This window comes from Lactuca serriola, chromosome 9 (assembly GCF_051521515.1).
Source record: "Lactuca serriola cultivar US96UC23 chromosome 9, Lser_US96UC23_V15, whole genome shotgun sequence".
In the NCBI taxonomy this organism is placed as follows: Eukaryota; Viridiplantae; Streptophyta; class Magnoliopsida; order Asterales; family Asteraceae; genus Lactuca; species Lactuca serriola.
The window spans coordinates 161,176,291-161,192,437 of record NC_136416.1 but is presented as its reverse complement, the minus strand read 5'-3'; positions in this window follow the sequence as shown (position 1 = coordinate 161,192,437).

The window sequence follows — 16,147 nt, the reverse complement described above, 5'->3', positions numbered from 1 at the left end:
GGCCCAAAGACGGTGTATCGACGTCTGGTGTATTCTCACGTGTGTATTGACCTCCCGAAATTTCCGCGTGTGTATTGAAGTTTCGTCGTGTTAGTAATTTCGGATTCATTATTGATTCGAGACCGAATCAATTCGTTTGATAACGATTTTTGGTGTTGAAGGTGTATTATAATTTGCCGATAGTCGAGGTGCTAGTATTTCATCATGACGGATTTATTGTTTAAAACATTAGGATGTTTCATTATTGCAGCCCCTTTCTTTTGGATAATTTACACATTTAACCCTTTGTATAAAATAAATTTCTATTTTAGTCCTCAAACCATTTTTCTTGACACTTTAGTATCAAAACTTGTAGAAAAATTATTTTTCAGCCCAAAGTTATTTGAAAAACAGTTTTAGTCCACCAAATGCAATTTTTCTCGGTTGAAACCCTTATGTTCGTAGTTTTTACACGTTTGGCCCAAAATAGAAAATTTTTGCATTTTTGGTCCCTTTTAAATATAAAAAGCATTTTTAACCCTTGAAATGGACTTGGAGCATTAGTAGTCCCTTGTTTTACAGAAAATCACAGTTTCAGCCCCTCTAAATTGAAAATCTCGCGTATTGGGCTTTATTAGGCTGAAAAATTCATTTTTGGCCCATTATGCTTAAAATTTTCACATTTAATCCTTCAAAGAGAATATTTCCAGAAAAATACCTTATTGAAACTGTTTTGACTCATTTCATCCATCAGAATTTGTATTTTGTCATTTTGGGCCCTTTAACCTTATATTTTAAACATTTTGAGTCTACAAATGGGATTTTTAGCCCAATGAGTTCATATTAACCAACTTGGTTATTTTTCTAGAAATGATTTGTGTGTAATAATATGTTTAACACTTGTTTCATACATCCTAATGCAAATCTCGATTTTAAGGACTTTTTGACTAGTTTCAACACCATAATCACATAAGAACATGTAAACAAACATAGAAATCATACAAAGCATACATATACTCATAGATCTACACATTTGCTTGTATTCCCCCCCCCACAAAACTTATAAAAACCGAAAAATAGGGGGTATGAAGCTCACCTTTGGGTGTGGTTTCGGTTTTGGAGGAGAATGGAAGAAGTTTGATGTTGTTTTCGGCCCTAGCAACTTCTTGAGGAGATTTTCGGACTTAGATGGTTCTAGGGAGTTAGACCATAAATTTTTATGAGTTAAGATGAGAGGTTTGATAAATCAAGGAACCTAGATCATAGATTTAAGTATAAATTTACCTTGGATGGTAGTCCTTGTGAAAAATCTCCTTGGAATGACCTTAAATCTCGAAAATTTAGAAGAAGGAGGGAGGAAATGTTCTTCAAAACTTAGAGAGGATGAAATGAATTTTTGTGAGTGTATGTGTGTGTGTTCGGCCGAGAATGAGAGAGAGGGAGAAGAAGAGAGATCTTGAAGTGATGTATGCATGGATATATGGGACAAGATGCATGGAAGACCCTTGAATAATTGTGAGGTGGCAACAAAGGTCAACTCTTCTGTTTCTTTGGGCTTGGGCCGAGATTGGAGAGGGGAGAAGAGATTTTTGGGCTTTATTGCCCCTAAGCCCATATAGGAGTTAAGTTGAATGATTGTTGGTCCTATAAAATATAAGTGTGATTTTTATACTTTGTTGGGCTAGTTTAGGTTCATTATGGTTCATAATATTTAATTTATTTCATTCTAGGCCCAATATGGCCCAAAATGTTGAAATAAATGAATGTGGACCCAATTAGAGCCCATTTAAAGGTTCTAATCCCATGATAGTCAAATTGGAAGCTTATTGGTCCATTGAGTCCAATAAGGAAGTCCTAGCCCAAAATGGACCTAACAAGAACTTCTAGGGTTTACAATTGCTTGTTGACTATTTGTAGTACTTGTATGGTGTATTGGATTGAAGTTTTGTTGTCATAGAGTAAGCATCATACATGCTCTTAATTTTTTTGATTCTACATTTTACTTGAGTGTAGTGATTACAAGACACAAAATTTCTAGTTGTGACATCATCCCCCCGTTAGAGGGAATTTCGTCCCGAAATTCTGTTTGAAAGCTAGATTTGAGAATGTTAGAATAGGTGAGGGTACTTTTGCTTCATTTGGTCTTTGCGTTCCCATGTGAATTCTGGCCCACGCTTCGCGTTCCACCGTACTTTCACGATCGGGATGCGACTTTGCTTAGTACGCTTCACCTCCCTGTCCATGATTTCAACCGGTTCTTCAACGAACAGGAGATTCTCGTTAATTTCGATCTCGTCAAGGGGAGTGACGAGTATTTCATCCGATAGACACTTCTTTAGATTAGAGACATGGAACACGGGGTGTACACTGTTTAGTTCTGCGGGTAGTTGCAGTTTATACGCCACTGGACCTATTCGGGCGACGATCTCGAAAGGTCCAATGTATCGTGGGTTCAGTTTTTCCCGTTTTCCAAAACGAATAACTCCTTTCCAGGGTGAGACTTTCAACAGTACTCGATCCCCGACCTGAAATTCTAAGGGCTTTCGCCGTTTATCGACGTAGCTCTTTTGTCGGTCGCGCGATGCTTGTAATCGAGCTCTGATTTGAACAATCTTTTCCGTGATTTCACGAATGATCTCTGGTCCCGTTAGTGCCTTATCCGATGTATGTGTTTTTGCTAGTTGGGTATCACCCACCTCCGCCCAACATAACGGTGATCTACACTTACGCCCGTATAGTGCTTCGAAATGAGCGACCTTGATGCTCGAATGGTAACTGTTGATATATGAGAATTCGACTAAGGGTAAGTGGGTATCCCAAGACTTCCCAAAGTCTATCACACATGCGCGGAGCATGTCTTCGAGCGTTTGAATGGTTTGTTCACTTTGACCATCCGTTTGTGGATGATAAGCGGTGCTCATGTCGAGATGAGTTCCCAGTGCCTTCTAGAGAGATTGCCAAAAACGTGAAGTGAACCTACTGTCCCTATCCGAGATAATAGACACTGGTACTCCGTGGAGTCTCATGATTTCTCGAATGTATAAATGCGTCAATCTTTCCATCTTGTAGGATTCCTTTATGGGCAGGAAATTGGTAGATTTCGTCAGTCGGTCGACTATTACCCATATGGTGTCTAGTCCATTCAACGTCTTGGGTAGCTTGGTCACGAAATCCATAGAAATCCCCTCCCATTTCCACTCAGGGATTACCGGTTGCTGTAATAACCCTGAGGGCTTCTGGTACTCCACCTTTACCTTGGCACACGTAAAGCACTTACTAACATAGGTGGCAATTTCCGCCTTCATGTTGGGCCACCAATAGTGTTGTTTAATATCCAAATACATATTGTCTGAGCCGGGATGAACGGAGTATTGCGTCTTATGGGCTTCCTTCATAACTACCTCCCTAAATCCTCCGAGTTTAGGGACCCAAAGACGGTTCATGAAATAGCATACTCCATTCTCCTTTGCTTCTAAGTTCTTCTCCATTTCGCGCAATGCTTCGCTTGCTCTATTTTCCGTCTTCATGGCCTCTGACTGGGCTACTACAATTTGTGTGGCTAGGTGAGATTGAATGGTTATTGAGAGAGTTTTCGTACGACGATTAGAGTACTCCTTCCGACTTAATGCGTCAGCTACCACGTTGGCCTTGCCTGGGTGGTACTTGATCTCACACTCATAATCGTTTAGTAATTCAACCCATCTCCGTTGCCTCATGTTCAACTCCTTCTGGTTCAAGATGTGCTGGAGACTCTTGTGGTCCGTGAAGATGGTGCACTTCGTACCGTAAAGATAATGCCTCCAAATTTTTAGGGCAAAGACCACGGCTCCCAATTCTAGGTCATGGGTCGTATAATTCACTTCGTGCGTCTTTAGTTGGCGGGATGCGTAAGCTATCACCCTTCTACGCTGCATGACAACGCAACCTAAGCCCTAAATTTGACGCGTCACAGAAGACCACGAAATCTTCCATTCCCTCCGGTAGCGATAATACTGGGGCACTACAGAGAGCTTGTTTCAGGGTTCGGAATGCGACTTCTTGTTTGTCCGTCCATTTGAATGGTACGCCCTTTTGTGTAAGCGAGGTAAGTGGCTTGGCGATCTTAGAGAAGTTTTGAATGAATCTCCTATAGTAGCCTGCTAGACCCTAGAATTGATGAATTTCCGTGGGTGTTGTCGGGATTGCCCATCCTTCAACAGCTTTGACCTTAGAGGGATCCACATGAATTCCATCTTGGCTAACTACATGACCTAGGAAGTTCACACTCTGGAGCCAGAACTCACACTTGGAGAGTTTTGCATATAGCTTTTCCGATCGCAGAGTTTCTAGGATTTGTCGGAGATGTTGGCCATGCTCTTCTTCGCTTCGGGAATAGACGAGAATGTCATCAATGAAGACGATGACAAAGTTGTCGAGGAATGGTCGACAGATCCGGTTCATCAGGTCCATAAATGCAGCAGGGGCATTTGTTCGACCGAAGGGCATTACGACAAATTCATAATGTCCGTAGCGAGTTCGGAAAGCGGTTTTTGGAATATCCTCTTCCTGGACTTTGAGTTGGTGGTATCCGGACCGTAGATCTATTTTAGAAAAATAACTAGCTCCTTGGAGCTGGTCAAATAGATCATCGATTCGTGGGAGTGGGTAGCGATTTTTAACAGTGAGTTTATTTAACTCTCTGTAATCGATGCACATTCTAAAAGATCCGTCCTTCTTTTTGACAAAGAGGACTGGAGCTCCCCATGGCGAGTAACTAGGGCGGATGAATCCCTTGTCCAAGAGTTCACTGAGTTGGCTGGACAATTCCTGCATTTCAGCAGGAGCTAGCCGATAGGGTGATTTAGTGAGAGGAGTTGCTCCTAGAACGAGGTCAATTCGGAACTCCACTTGTCTCTCTGGGGGTACTCCTGGAAGATCTTCAGGAAACACGTCTGGGAACTCGCATGCTATGGGAATCGCTTGAACGTTAACCACTTCCTTGATTTTATCCACTATGTGAGCCAGGAACGCCAAATTGTTCTTTCGTAGATGTTTTTGTGCCTTGATGCACGAGACGAGGCGAAGGTTCATGCTAGGTTTGTCTCCATAAATTACTAGGGTTTCGTGATTAGGAAGGCGAAGGCGAACGGCCTTCTCGTGACACATAATTTCAGCATGGTGGGGACTTAACCAGTCCATGCCAATAATCACATCGAAACTCCTAATTGTTACAGGCATTAAGTCAATTCGAAAGACGTGTTGATTGAGGGTTAGGGTACATCCGATGTAGATTTCCCCGGTGGATTCGGTTTTCCCATTGGCCATTTCCACCGTAAAGGTTTCATTTAGCTTCTGGGGCTGTTGCTTTAATAAATGTTTAAACTTATTGCTTACAAAACTTCGCTCCGCTCCGGTGTCAAATAGGATGCATGCATAAGTGTGGTTTAGGGGAAACGTACCGGTAACAACAGCGGGGTCCTGAATCGCCTCTCCCTGACCCATGGTCAGCATTCTTCCTGTTCCTCCATTTCCTGGATTGCTGTTGTTAGGGCAGTCTCGGCGGAAATGTCCGGTCCTCCCACACCCATAACAGGTGTGGCTAGGCCCTGCATTGTGGCCACCAGTAGTGATGTTGTTGTTGTTGCGATTGTTGTTGTTGTTGTTGTTTCCTTGTTGTTGGTTCTGGGGAGGGTAGGTCCTGCAGTACTTCGCCGTGTGTCCCCTTCGGTTACAACTGGTGCACTGCAATTCCTTGCATTCTCCATTGTGATGGAAACCGCACTTGTTGCACTTGGGAAGATTACCGGAATAAGGTCTGGGAGCATTTGAAGCAGCTGAGGCTGGAGCATGTGGTGTGGCTGGAACCGGTGTGGTGGCAGCATTAACTGCCACTGTCTGCTGCTTCTTAGAGGTCTCAGGGTACATAGCATAGTTCCTAATGACCTACTAAGATAAGTCTATCCCTAACCGCGATGAGCTGCGTCTGGAGGTGGTGCCGAGGATGTGGATGCTCCCTGAAGACGAGCCACTAGTCGTTCTGCGTCCTGGAGTCGAGACTCCCACCTTACCTGCCTCATGTGAAACTCCCGAAGGACGTCACGTGTCTCCTGTTCCGCACGCTCGACCCTAGTCCACAGCTGGCGTACCTAATCAGCAGTGCCCTGAGCAAGATCGCCGGTGTTCCGTAATCGTCTCACCATGACCGGTAGGGCTCGGTCGGCCGGTCCTCCGTCCCTCAGGTCAAAGAACTTGCACAACATGCCGAACGGGGGTCGCTGTCCCTGCTGTCTGCTCCATCTCCAAAGATCTATACCCCAAGGAGGGGTAGGACCAGTGGGGCCCACACGGTAAGCGGGCACCCTGATCGGGTAAGGGGGTTGATGACTTCGAAATCTGCGTCTGAATCACCCCCTTCACTGTCAGCGGGTTCCTCTCCGAAGTTCTCTTCGTCTTCTTCGGGTTCGGCAGGCTCGCCTTCGTCTCCAGCCTCCGGTTCCCCGTCAGATTCCTCTTCGGGGTCTTCCTCAGGCTCTTCCTCAGGCTCTTCCTCTAACCATCCGTTATTCCCCTGATTAGGGAAATAAGGGTCTCCAGGGTGATGAAAACCAGCCATGCTGTCTGCGCGAGTATGTAAATATGCTAACATTATTCGTAGGATGCTACCACTATTGTACAGACTAAGCAAGCGTTCTCTTTTTGGTGATAAAGGGGTATACTTTTAGGTTCCCTAGTTATCTCGATCTCATCAGAACGTGTGTTAGTTATACTTTGGAGAGAATGTAGTTGATCAGGCTACATCCACTCCTTGGTAACACTAAGAACAGTCCTGAATTAACCGAGATACTAGCACTATTTTGTTTGGTTCGGTGTTATGTTCCTTATCCGTAATGCAAGCAAAGGTGTTTTATTGTTGTATTTTACTTGTTTTGTTCAGAGTTATGTTAGTCCCTCTTTTGGTTTATAGTTGCATATCAATGTATGGTTAGATATGCTAGTTCACTATAAACAGAGCTCTGATACCAACCTGTCACACCCCCGAACCAGACGGCAGAAACGTCTGAGGGCTATTGTGACTCAATTGAATACCATCACAAAGAATATACATGAAACATAACATCATACAATACCAAGCATTGGAATATTACAACTGGTAGCGTTTACATTCAGTACATTGATCCATAATATTACATGCTCAAAAGTAAATTGTTCGGTACTAATTAAGACAACAGCAAGACGTTACTAAGTACATTTTTCCTTTTAGATTTACCTGTTACCTGAGAATACAAGTATTTTGAAAAACGTCAACATATGAAATGTTGGTGAGTTCATAAGTAATGTTTGAAATATAGTGGTTTGTATTGCTTTGAAAATCACCAGAAAATCCGATATTTTCTGAAAAGAACTTAGTATAAAAAGTGTGAAGATCCGTAAGTATGCTTGTTTGTTTCTATAAATGTAAAAGTACGGTTTGTAAAACTCGGTATGTAACTCATAGGTGTATTCATTGAAAACCCTAGGAAAACCCGATGTTTTCCTAATACTTTGCATCAAATGATTTATGTCTTGTTATTTCGTTACGACAGGTGTATTCGTTGAGTCCCGGTGACGTTGGATTAATTATGGATTGTGAATTGTTATAAACACACATTAATGACTAGTTTACAACCATACAAACGATCCCTTAGGCGTCGCTCGCACTATTCACTTAATCCAAACACCCGGACTTCATGTAGCCCCACAACCGAGGAGGAAAAGAGGGTGCGAAGCCCCGATATTTTCCGTAAGTCGTTCAAGGTTATCGTGAATGCAAAGGGCCCTTAGCCCGACTCGCATTTGGTGAATTCTCGACTTTACTAGCAGCACCAGAGGGCCCTTGGGGTCCAACAGCACAAAGCCTGTAAAAGTCCTTTTACACGAAATTAGGTCATATAAGACCCAACTACATGTAAGCGAGTTTCCTTCGGGCCTAAAGATCATGTCATTGGGCTAGCTAGGCCCAACAAACACGATTTGAAACTTTTGGGCCCAAAGACGGTGTATCGACGTCTGGTGTATTCTCACGTGTGTATTGACTTCCCGAAATTTCCACGTATGTATTGAAGTTTCGTCGTGTTAGTAATTTCGGATTCAATATTGATTCGAGACCGAATCAATTCGTTTGATAACGATTTTTGGTGTTGAAGGTGTATTATAATTTGCCGATAGTCGAGGTGCTAGTATTTCATCATGACGGATTTATTGTTTAAAACATTAGGATGTTTCATTATTGCAGTCCCTTTCTTTTGGATAATTTACACATTTAACCCTTTATATAAAATAAATTTCTATTTTAGTCCTCAAACCATTTTTCTTGACACTTTAGTATCAAAACTTGTAGAAAAATTATTTTTCAGCCCAAAGTTATTTGAAAAACAGTTTTAGTCCACCAAATGCAATTTTTCTCGACTGAAACCCTTATGTTCGCAGTTTTTACACTTTTGGCCCAGAATAGAAATTTTTTGCATTTTTGGTCCCTTTTAAATATGAAAAGCATTTTTAACCCTTGAAATGGACTTGGAGCATTAGTAGTCCCCTGTTTTACAGAAAATCACAGTTTCAGCCCCTCTAATTTGAAAATCTCGCGTATTGGGCTTTATTGGGCCGAAAAATTCATTTTTGGCCCATTATGCTTAAAAATTTCACATTTAATCCTTCAAAGAGAATATTTCCAGAAAAATACCTTATTGAAACTGTTTTGACTCATTTCATCCATCAGAATTTGTATTTTGTCATTTTGGGCCCTTTAACCTTATATTTTCAACATTTTGAGTCTAAAAATGGGATTTTTAGCCCAATGAGTTCATATTAACCAACTTGGTTATTTTTCTAGAAATGATTTGTGTGTAATAATATGTTTAACACTTGTTTCATACATCCTAATGCAAATCTCGATTTTAAGGACTTTTTGACTAGTTTCAACACCATAATCACATAAGAACATGTAAACAAACATATAAATCATACAAAGCATACATATACTCATAGATCTACACATTTGCTTGTATTCCCCCCCCCCCCACAAAACTTACAAAAACCGAAAAATAGGGGGTATGAAGCTCACCTTTGGGTGTGGTTTCGGTTTTGGAGGAGAATGGAAGAAGTTTGATGTTGTTTTCGGCCCTAGCAACTTCTTGAGGAGATTTTCGGACTTAGATGGTTCTAGGGAGTTAGACCATAAATTTTTATGAGTTAAGATGAGAGGTTTGATAAATCAAGGAACCTAGATCATAGATTTAAGTATAAATTTACCTTGGATGGTAGTCCTTGTGAAAAATCTCCTTGGAATGACCTTAAATCTCGAAAATTTAGAAGAAGGAGGGAGGAAATGTTCTTCAAAACTTAGAGAGGATGAAATGAATTTTTGTGAGTGTATGTGTGTGTGTTCGGCCGAGAATGAGAGAGAGGGAGAAGAAGAGAGATCTTGAAGTGATGTATGCATGGATATATGGGACAAGATGCATGGAAGACCCTTGAATAATTGTGAGGTGGCAACAAAGGTCAACTCTTCCTTTTCTTTGGGCTTGGGCCGAGATTGGAGAGGGGAGAAGAGATTTTTGGGCTTTATTGCCCCTAAGCCCATATAGGAGTTAAGTTGAATGATTGTTGGTCCTATAAAATATAAGTGTGATTTTTATACTTTGTTGGGCTAGTTTAGGTTAATTATGGTTCATAATATTTAATTTATTTCATTCTAGGCCCAATATGGCCCAAAATGTTGAAATAAATGAATGTGGATCCAATTAGAGCCCATTTAAAGGTTCTAATCCCATGATAGTCAAATTGGAAGCTTATTGGTCCATTGAGTCCAATAAGGAAGTCCTAGCCCAAAATGGACCTAACAAGAACTTCTAGGGTTTCCTATTGCTTGTTGACTATTTGTAGTACTTGTATGGTGTATTGGATTGAAGTTTTGTTGTCATAGAGTAGGCATCATACATGTTCTTAAGTTTTTTGATTCTACATTTTACTTGAGTGTAGTGATTACAAGACACAAAATTTCTAGTTGTGACAAATGCAGTGGGAGGTTTCGAAATCTCCCTCAGAGATCAGGGGTCTCTTGGTCTTGGTAGGGTACTATTGAAGATTTATTCAGGATTTCTTTAAGAGTGTGGTACCACTCACTCGTCTGACGAGGAAGGGAGTGGATTTCCGATGGGGCACTGAGCAACAGTCGACATTTGAGACTCTTAAGTAAAGGTTATGTGAGTCCTCGGTTTTGACCCTTCTAGAGGGCGTCGAGGATTTTGTGGTATTTTGTGATGCATTTATCACCGGTTTGGGGGCGGTCCTTATGCTTTGTGGACGCATGATCGCTTATGCTTTGTGGAAGCTAAAGCCGAATGAGACATGATATCCCATGTATGACCTGGAGTTGGGGGTAATGGCATTTGCCCTCAAGATTTTGAGACATTATTTTTATGGGGTCCATTGTACTGTCTACATGGATCACAAGATTTTAAGATATCTTATGGATCTGCTAAACCTGAACACGAGGCAACGCAGGTGGCTGGACGTGGTCAAGGATTATGACTACGACATCCTTTACCATCCGGGTAAAGCAAATATGGTAGCAGATGCTTTGAGCCACAAGTAGGTTGGATCTTCGGTTAGGGAGGTGTGTATAAGGATATCAGTTGATTCTCCTCTTTTGGGATTGATCAGAGAGGCACAGGCAGAGGGAATTCCAAAGAAGAATTGGAAACAGGAGAGGATCAGAGGCAAGATCGACAGGTTTGTCACCGATAGTCGAGTGTTGTTGACTCAATAAGGTCGAGTTTGGATCCCCGTTTCTCGAGGGTTCAAACAGACTGTGTTGGAGGAGGCTCACAAGTCTCGTTTTTCTATACACCCTAGAGCCCCCAAGATGTATCAGGATCTGAGATTGAGTTACTGGTGGTCGTGTATGAAGAGGGAAACAGCCTGGTACGTTTAGAGGTGCTTGAACTGTAGGATGGTCAAGGCCGAGCATCAGAGGTCGCATGGGAAGATACATCCTTTAGAGTTTCCCATATGGAAGTGGGAAAAAATCACCATGGATTTTATCACCAAGATTCCAAAGACGGCCAAGGTTTTTGATGCTATATGGTTCATCATGGATCGATTGACCAAGAGTGCCTGCTTTTTGGCCATCTGGGAGAGCTCTTCGGCCGAAAAGTTGGTTGGTGTTTATGTCCGATAGATTTTTGCTCATCATTGGGTTCCAATTTCCACTGTTTCTGACCGAGATATTCGGTTCACGTCTCAATTATGGTAGAAGTTCCACGAGGAACTGGGCACGAGGTTACATTTTAGCATCGCTTATCATCCGCAGATCAACGATCAAAGTAAGCAGACCATACAGGCCCTTGAGGATATGTTGCGAGCATGCGCCATTTATTTCGGTGGGAGTTGGGACTCCTACCTACCTATTGAAGAGTTCTCCTACAACAATAGTTATCACTCCATCATTGGTGCCCTACCTTTTGAGCTCTTGTATGGTCGAAGATGTTGTACCCCAATATGTTGGGGAGAGGTCGGTGATAGGATCATGGGAAGGACCGAAGTAGTCCTTCAGACCACAAAGTTTATTCAATAGATCAGGAAGAGGCTGTAGATCGCTCAGAGTCGGCAGAAGAGCTATGCCGACCGACTCTGATCTGAGTTGGAGTTTCAGGTCGGCGATATGGTATTACTGAAGGTCTCACCTTGGAAAGCTATGATACGCTTCACGAAGATGGGGAAATTGGGTCCCCAGTTAATTAGACCTTTCCGTGTGATCGCCAGGATAGACAGGGTGGCCTATCGGTTGGATTTTCCATGTGAGCTCAGTCAGATCCATAACACTTTCCATGTCTCTCAGTTGCGGAAGTGTGTGTGGGACAGCGAGACAATGGTTTCATTGGATGATATCCAGGTCTATGAGCGCCTGAATTATATCAAGAGGCCGGTAGCTATTTTGGAAAGAAATATGAAGGCCCTACGCAACAAGGAGATACCTTTGGTAAAGGTTCAATGGTAGCATCAAAGAGGCTCCGAGTGGACCTAGGAGCTGGAGGCTAAAATGAGGAAGCATTACCCCAAGTTATTCGTTGCAACAGACTTTGGGGACGAAGTCTAAGTGAAGTGGGGGAGAATTGTAACATCTTGATGATGAGGTGCTTCTAATTTTAACCCTATAATTTAATTATATTGCAATTTGGACCCTAAGTAAAAGAAAGAGTGCAATGAGGGCCCTAGTGGCATTTTTGAAACATCCCAAAAATACACACCAATTTTTTTTTAAATCATTAGTAAAACCATAAATCATCCATCATCATGAAAAAAATCAAGAATCATGTATCTCAAACATCATGTCAAATAATGTATCAAACCATAAGAGAAAATATTAGAGTCTAAACAATCCCAAGCTGAAACTGTGGTGTGTGCCATGCGATCATCCCGAGTCCATTCCCTTGCTAGTGGAAGTACCTGAAACCAAAACTGAAAACTATAAGCATGAAGCTTAATGAGTCTCCCCAAACTACCACATACCATACACATAACATATAACATAACCTTGGGACACCGCCCAACTACATCGGGACGAACCCGGCATCGGGCCCCGCCGGCATCGGCTTACCCGGCATCGGGCCCCGCCGGCATCCGACCGCATCGGGCAGCGGACCCCGTCCGATATCGGAATTTCCCCAGCATACATACAACATAACATAACAATTAACATATGCATATAACATGAGCATATAAACATTCATCGGGCTTTCCTCGACATCGGACCGAAGCCCGGAACACATAACACATAACATGCAAGAATCACAAAGACATCAAGCATATATAACATTCCTCAAGACCGCCCCGACATCGGATCGTAATCTCCCAACTCGGCGAGTTCATGTACTACTTAGACTCGTGGTCAACCGATTCAACCCGTCGAGTCCCTTCCCATACTCGTCGAGTTCTTCTTGTCATATAATCGGGACACAATGACCTTAACTCTTCGAGTCCCTCCTTCGACTTGTCGAGTTCTTCAGCTTCCAAGTCCTAATCTTTCCCAACTCACTGGGCCATCTCCTCGATTCAATGGTTTCACTCAAAACCAGAGAATGGTTAGGGGTTCGCGACCCGACTCGCCGAGTCCAAGAACAACTCATCGGGTCCTCCATATTACAAATCCATTTAGACGATTCTAATCTAGTCTAATGCTTCAAACTTGTATATTTGGACTCCTTAGACTAGTATTACACATAAAGTTGCTAACTTTACTTGAATTCATGGTTTTATGAAGCTAAAACACCCATTACAAGCTAAAAAGAATGTCTAAGTCATGGAATAGGGCAATGGCTGAATAAAGGTGGCAACTTTGAGCTTCTAAAGCTCAAGAGTGCCCATATCTGAAGTCCTTTCATTCCAAAGAGTTCAAATATCGGAATAACCTTGGAAATGGCCTAAGAGTGACAATATACAAGCTCAAATGAAAACCTAAGTGAATAGAAGCCAAGGTATAAGCTTTATACCTCTATCAAGACAGAAATGAGTCCTTAGCTCTGGATCTTCTACCTTCCTTCTACAACTCCAAGCCCTTGCTTCCTTCTTTTAGCTTTAAATCACAAAAATGGCAAATAAATAGTTCAAGATCACTCAAGGTTGATTAGGGTTTCGAGATTATGGTTTGGAGGTGATGGAGGCTGGGATGGAGGCCAAATATGATTCTTAAATAGGGTGCAAGCCCTAAAGATTAGGGTTTCATCCAGAATGTCCTACTTGTCGAGTCAGGATTTCAACTCGTTGAGTAGCTCACTTAAAACCTGCGCATATTCTGCCTTCTACTCGACGAGTTAGGGCCACCAACTCGTCGAGTATCCCTTTCCAAAATGAATAAATAATAAAGTTAAATGCATACCAGGAACCAGATGTTATAATTTTTGTAATTTTGGTTTTGGGGGAGTACGTCATGCGTACGTGTTTACACTGAGCGTACTAGGGCACGACCTAGTACATTGGGAGTACATCCGTACGCAAGGCGTATGTGCTAGACATGCAAACCCTAATTTTTAGGGTTTGGCTCATATTTAAACCCCATTATAGCCTCATTTCCCCTCACTTCTTCAGCCTCCATCCTTTTTAAATGTTTTTGCAACCCTAATCCACCTTGTGAAGCATTTCTAAGCTTGAGTGTATGTGTGTGTGTGTGTGTTTTGTGCTTTTAAAGAAGATTGAAGGAAATATAGAACATCTTGGAGGAGTAAAGCTCTTTAGATCCATAATCACACCTCTTTTTGGCATCATTTGGAGGTATAAAGTCCTAAGCTTGGTGAAGTTTCATTTAGATCTTGTGTTGGGTTGACTTTTGGTCCTTTTTGTCCCAAATGTGGAGATTCGTGAACATAGCATGTTCTTGACCCATTAAGCTGTCCTTTCAGACCTTAGGAAGGTGTAACATCCCAAAAATACGAGCCAAAAATTTCATTTTTAAAACATATTCTTAGCGAACCTTAGAAATAAAACGTTCACTGATCATATCATTTCATAAAAGTTAACGCATGTCTTGAAAAACATTTCATAAAAACATAATAAAGTCAGAGTACAATTTCCCAGGAGGATCTCATAGTGCGGAATACAAGGCGTGTGTGTGATGGGCCGCTACCGCGCCAGCTCCTTCCCTTTCGAAGAACAGGTACCTGAAACCAAAACTGAAAACTGTAAGCACGAAGCTTAGTGAGTTCCCCCAACATACCACATACCATACAATCACTTAACATACAAATATTGTCAGGCATATCTGGGTGCCCGACCTACCCCTTCGGTCCTCTCGACCGGATACTGTCTAGTATATCTGGGAGCTGGCCTCCCCTTCGGTCCTCTCAACCGGATACTGATAAGTATATCTGGGAGCTTGCCTCCCCTTCGGTCCTCTCGACCGGATACTAACTAGCATATATGGGTGCTGGTCTCCCCTTCGGTCCTCTCGACCGGATACTAACTAGCATATCTGGGTGCTGGTCTCCCCTTCAGTCCTCTCGACCGGATACTGGGGACTATTTCACACCTACCACTACCACATAACACATATATCTCATAAACTATCTAGCATGGCTGGGCATGACCGCCCCTTCGGCCCTATCGACCGGTGTTCTGGGGGACTATCTCCCCTACTGTCACTAGCACATAGCATCATATCATACTAGCACAATAACATATCACAGGTAGTAGCAAACCTAGATGAATATCACAGAGACAAACATCTATCATACAATCCTACTGGTGGGCCGACATTGTGGCCATAGACCCACCGTTATTGGAAGGTAACTCACCTTAAAGTAGCTGTTGATCTGCGTGGGAACTGACTGTCTCCTGCTGCTGCTGCCCCATAAATCCTCCGGCTATAATCCCCACAAAACACTCAGTCAAATGCTGCTAATCGACCTCAGGGTAAAGTGACCATTTACCCCTAACTAAGCCAAGAGTCAAAGTCAAAGTCAACTTCTAGTCGACCCGACTCGCCGAGTTGGCCTGCCAACTCGCCGAGTCCCTATCCCTTTATCTGACCATTGTCCCGTCTCTACTCGTCGAGTTTGGCATCGAATCGATGAGTTTTCCTTCTAAACTGATGTCCAAACGTCCTTCATCCTACTCGCCGAGTTGTATGAACAACTCGTCGAGTTTGTCTTCATCCGAAGAGCACTCTATGCTGAGACTCGTCGAGTTGTATGAACAACTCTCCGAGTCTGTTCTTGAGGCAAGAAGATTGCCTTGGACTTGCCGAGTCAAGGCATTAACTCGCCGAGTTTCTTCATGGGTGAGTCTGGCTTCCGACTCACTGAGTCACACCCCATGACTCACTACTCCACTCCGCAAACACGAAAAGGGGGAGAACTTGGGGACTCGCGACTCGACTCGCCGAGTCCGATGAACGACTCGCCGAGTCTTTCGCATGCAAACACTATATACTCGATTTTGCTCGAATCCAGCTCATGCCATACATAGATCTAGGTTTCTAGAGCCTGATTAACACGTAAAGTTTCCAACTTTACGTGTAAATAAACACCAATGAAGGTTTTAGGGCTCAAAATGCACTAAAAGAGTAGATCTAGGGCTTTCATGCAATATGGCTCCATAAAGTCAGGAGATCTGAGCTCCTGGAGCTCAATCATGCCTAGATCTAAGGGTTAATCAA